This window comes from Coregonus lavaretus (assembly GCF_964263955.1).
Source record: "Coregonus lavaretus genome assembly, contig: HAP1_SCAFFOLD_1230, whole genome shotgun sequence".
NCBI classification, from domain to species: Eukaryota; Metazoa; Chordata; class Actinopteri; order Salmoniformes; family Salmonidae; genus Coregonus; species Coregonus lavaretus.
The window spans coordinates 86977-92976 of NW_028161116.1; positions in this window are offsets into that span (position 1 = coordinate 86977).

The following is a 6000-nucleotide window of genomic DNA, read 5'->3' on the forward strand; positions in this document are numbered from 1 at the left end:
TAATGATATGTCTATGTCTTCCTATATGGTGTTCTATACTGTATGTAATGATATGTCTATGTCTTCTATATGGTGTTCTATACTGTATGTAATGATATGTCTATGTCTTCCAGATGGTGTTCTATACTGTATGTAATGATATGTCTATGTCTTCTAGATGGTGTTCTATACTATATGTAATGATATGTCTATGTCTTCTAGATGGTGTTCTATACTGTATGTAATGATATGTCTATGTCTTCTATATGGTGTTCTATACTGTATGTAATGATATGTCTATGTCTTCTATATGGTGTTCTATACTGTATGTAATGATATGTCTATGTCTTCTATATGGTGTTCTATACTGTATGTAATGATATGTCTATGTCTTCTAGATGGTGTTCTATACTGTATGTAATGATATGTCTATGTCTTCTAGATGGTGTTCTATACTGTATGTAATGATATGTCAATGTCTTCTAGATGGTGTTCTATACTGTATGTAATGATATGTATATGTATTCTATATGGTGTTCTATACTGTATGTAATGATATGTCTATGTCTTCTATATGGTGTTCTATACTGTATGTAATGATATGTCCATGTCTTCTAGATGGTGTTCTATACTGTATGTAATGATATGTCCATGTCTTTTAGATGGTGTTCTATACTGTATGTAATGATATGTCTATGTCTTCTAGATGGTGTTCTATACTGTATGTAATGATATGTCTATGTCTTCTATATGGTGTTCTATACTGTATGTAATGATATGTCCATGTCTTCTAGATGGTGTTCTATACTGTATGTAATGATATGTCCATGTCTTTTAGATGGTGTTCTATACTGTATGTAATGATATGTCCATGTCTTCTAGATGGTGTTCTATACTGTATGTAATGATATGTGTATGTCTTCTAGATGGTGTTCTATACTGTATGTAATGATATGTCTATGTCTTCTATGTGGTGTTCTATACTGTATGTAATTATATGTCTATGTCTTCTAGATGGTGTTCTATATTGTATATAATGATATGTCTATGTCTTCTATATGGTGTTCTATACTGTATGTAATGATATGTCTATGTATTCTAGATGGTGTTCTATACTGTATGTAATGATATGTATATGTCTTCTATATGGTGTTCTATATTGTATGTAATGATATGTCTATGTCTTCTAGATGGTGTTATATACTGTATGTAATGATATGTCTATGTCTTCTAGATGGTGTTCTATACTGTATGTAATGATATGTCTATGTCTTCTATATGGTGTTCTATACTGTATGTAATGATATGTCTATGTCTTCTATATGGTGTTCTATACTGTATGTAATGATATGTCTATGTCTTCTATATGGTGTTCTATACTGTATGTAATGATATGTCTATGTCTTCTAGATGGTGTTCTATACTGTATGTAATGATATGTCTATGTCTTCTATATGGTGTTCTATACTGTATGTAATGATATGTCTATGTCTTCTAGATGGTGTTCTATACTGTATGTAATGATATGTCTATGTCTTCTAGATGGTGTTCTATACTGTATGTAATGATATGTCTATGTCTTCTATATGGTGTTCTATACTGTATGTAATGATATGTCTATGTCTGCTATATGGTGTTCTATACTGTATGTAATGATATGTCTATGTCTTCTATATGGTGTTCTATACTGTATGTAATGATATGTCTATGTCTTCTAGATGGTGTTCTATACTGTATGTAATGATATGTCTATGTCTTCTAGATGGTGTTCTATACTGTATGTAATGATATGTCTATGTCTTCTAGATGGTGTTCTATACTGTATGTAATGATATGTCTATGTCTTCTAGATGGTGTTCTATACTGTATGTAATGATATGTCTATGTATTCTATATGGTGTTCTATACTGTATGTAATGATATGTCTATGTCTTCTATATGGTGTTCTATACTGTATGTAATGATATGTCTATGTCTTCTATATGGCGTTCTATACTGTATGTAATGATATGTCTATGTCTTCTAGATGGTGTTCTATACTGTATGTAATGATATGTCTATGTCTTCTAGATGGTGTTCTATACTGTATGTAATGATATGTCTATGTCTTCTATATGGTGTTCTATACTGTATGTAATGATATGTCTATGTCTTCTATATGGTGTTCTATACTGTATGTAATGATATGTCTATGTCTTCTAGATGGTGTTCTATACTGTATGTAATGATATGTCTATGTCTTCTAGATGGTGTTCTATACTGTATGTAATGATATGTCTATGTCTTCTAGATGGTGTTCTATACTGTATGTAATGATATGTCTATGTCTTCTAGATGGTGTTCTATACTGTATGTAATGATATGTCTATGTCTTCTATATGGTGTTCTATACTGTATTTAATGATATGTCTATGTCTTCTATATGGTGTTCTATACTCTATGTAATGATATGTCTATGTCTTCTATATGGTGTTCTATACTGTATGTAATGATATGTCTATGTCTTCTAGATGGTGTTCTATACTGTATGTAATGATATGTCTATGTCTTCTAGATGGTGTTCTATACTGTATGTAATGATATGTCTATGTTTTCTATATGGTGTTCTATACTGTATGTAATGATATGTCTATGTCTTCTATATGGTGTTCTATACTCTATGTAATGATATGTCTATGTCTTCTAGATGGTGTTCTATACTGTATGTAATGATATGTCTATGTCTTCTAGATGGTGTTCTATACTGTATGTAATGATATGTCTATGTCTTCTAGATGGTGTTCTATACTGTATGTAATGATATGTCTATGTCTTCTATATGGTGTTCTATACTGTATGTAATGATATGTCTATGTCTTCTATATGGTGTTCTATACTGCATGTAATGATATGTCTATGTCTTCTAGATGGTGTTCTATACTGTATGTAATGATATGTCTATGTCTTCTAGATGGTGTTCTATACTGTATGTAATGATATGTCTATGTCTTCTATATGGTGTTCTATACTGTATGTAATGATATGTCTATGTATTCTATATGGTGTTCTATACTGTATGTAATGATATGTCTATGTCTTCTATATGGTGTTCTATACTGTATGTAATGATATGTCTATGTCTTCTATATGGTGTTCTATACTGTATGTAATGATATGTCTATGTCTTCTAGATGGTGTTCTATACTGTATGTAATGATATGTCTATGTCTTCTAGATGGTGTTCTATACTGTATGTAATGATATGTCCATGTCTTCTATATGGTGTTCTATACTGTATGTAATTATATGTCTATGTCTTCTATATGGTGTTCTATACTGTATGTAATGATATGTCTATGTCTTCTATATGGTGTTCTATACTGTATGTAATGATATGTCTATGTCTTCTAGATGGTGTTCTATACTGTATGTAATGATATGTCTGTGTCTTCTATATGGTGTTCTATACTGTATGTAATGATATGTCTATGTCTTCTAGATGGTGTTCTATACTGTATGTAATGATATGTCTATGTCTTCTATATGGTGTTCTATACTGTATGTAATGATATGTCTATGTCTTCTAGATGGTGTTCTATACTCTATGTAATGATATGTCTATGTCTTCTAGATGGTGTTCTATACTGTATGTAATGATATGTCTATGTCTTCTATATGGTGTTCTATACTGTATGTAATGATATGTCTATGTCTTCTAGATCTTCTCCACCACTTCAGCCAACATGTTATTTTTCCTCAGATTAGGCCTTGGAGTGAAGGTCTCTCTGCACTTAGGACAGCTATAGACCCCTTTCAGAACATCCTGATCCCAGCAGCCCTCAATACAGCTCCTACAGTAACTGTGTCCACAGGGGATGGTGACCGGCTCCTTCAGTAGATCCAGACAGACAGAACAACAGAACTGGTCCTGGTCGAGCAGTACTCCCTGCTGAGCCATTTGGACGGTTGTTCACTCTCACACAGACAGACGACACAGAGACTCAGATCAGTTTCGTTTCCTCAGAAGTGAGTTTTTGGGAGGGCGAGGACTTTCTGGATCTGCCAGATAGGTGAGGTTAGAGGGAGGGAGGGAGGGAGGGATAGAGAGAGAACTGCGTTCAACGTGGAGAGGGAGACAAATATTTTAGTTTCTAGGTTAGGGCCCTTCATTTGGAATAAATCTAACAAATATGAGTTGTTAGAATATATAAAGGGTAACAGTTCCTATGAAGTACATATTATAATTATTTTAATAAGCTTCATAATGCCTTATAATACACTTATGTGTTATAACACTGATTATAAGTGTCTATAATAATTCATAAGTGGTTGTAATGGGGGGGGGGTTGATATTGATACAATATACTGTAGTTTAAATGAATACTGTATGTATTGACTGATCATTGAGAATGAGGTAATACTTTACATTACAGTGTGGTTATTACTGTTAGGCCTAGGGTCAGGGTTAGAGTTACTACATTCAGCAGTAACCCTAACCCTAGCCATATCTAGGACTAAAAAGAGAAGACGTTTTACAATCAGAGTTCTTTGTATCTCTTCTTAGTCAGACAGAAACCCCCCACATCTTATAGGTGGACGGGGTTATGAACATATCCAATGAATTGTTTGCTGCAACCAGATGAAATGAAACTGCCTTTCAGCAGGAAAAGCTTCTCTAATAATCCTAACCATTGCTGGGTGTCTTCAGAGACTGAGGTATAGAGACACACTGTCATTATGTGGTATTGTGGGTAGAGTGATGAGGAAAATGTTTTATTAATTTTAGAATAAGGCTGTAACGTAATAAAATGTTGAAAAAGTCAAAGGGTCTGAATACTTTCCGAATGCACTGTATGGCAGCTAGAAATCAAAACTGGATGGTCTTCAGAGATAGATGGGAGGGTCTTCGGGTAGCTGAAGGCGGGGACTAAAAACAAACAAAAGATAACTCATGTAAAATGTAGTGTCTGTGAAATGTATGTAGTATGTACATTTATAAGCTGGAAGTGGAAGCCTAAGTATTGTTTGTCCATTAGTTTAGGAGGGGTGGTAGGGTTAGGGAAAAAATAATAAAGAAGGAAAATATATTTAAAATAATATTTACAAAACATATATATGGGGGATTGGAAATGATGCAGACAATTCCACAGATAGAAGCCCCAATATATCTGCAATGTTAAAGCTGGTCCTATAGCTGTAGGGTGGCTTTGACCAGCTGGTGCTTCTTCAAAGCAGGAGATTCATAGTGAGGTTGGAGGTGAGTCTCACAGTAAGAGGCCAGACACACCAGACAGGACATGAGGGCTTTCTGCTTTCTGGTCCTAGTGCAGAAATCACACGCCACATCTCCAGGTCCAGCATAGCACAGAGCAGGAGGGGGAGCAGCCTGGAGTCCTGTCTTCTTCAGTTTCTCCACCACTTAGGCGAGCACAGCACTCCTGTTCAGAATAGGTCTTGGGGTGAAGGTATGTCTGCACTGCACTCAATCTGGTTTATTTAGTACCCCAGCGCAGGTTAAGTAGTGGAAAGAACATGTTGGGTTATTTTGACCCAGACAGTTTGGTTGAGTGAATAACCCAATATGTTGGGTTGTTAGTATTAACAGAACACGGGTTAATTTAACCATCAGTTGGGTATTTTTTACTCTCATGCTTGGTTGACCTAGCAACTGGGTCTGTCTTAATGTCATGCTTGGTTGACCTAGCAACTGGGTCTGTTCTAATGTCATGCTTGGTTGACCTAGCAACTGGGTCTGTTTTAATGTCATGCTTGGTTGACCTAGCAACTGGGTCTGTTTTAATGTCATGCTTGGTTGACCTAGCAACTGGGTCTGTTTTAATGTCATGCTTGGTTGACCTAGCAACTGGGTCTGTTTTAATGTCATCCTTGCTGTAGGTTATTTTAAGGCATTTACATACTGTAAACTCAATTTACTGTAAACTCAATAACCCAACACCCAGCATCCATAACCCAGCAGTTTTTAAAGAAAACAACCCAACTAAGTGACCCAACGCCTGCAACCCAACATTTGGGTCAACCAAA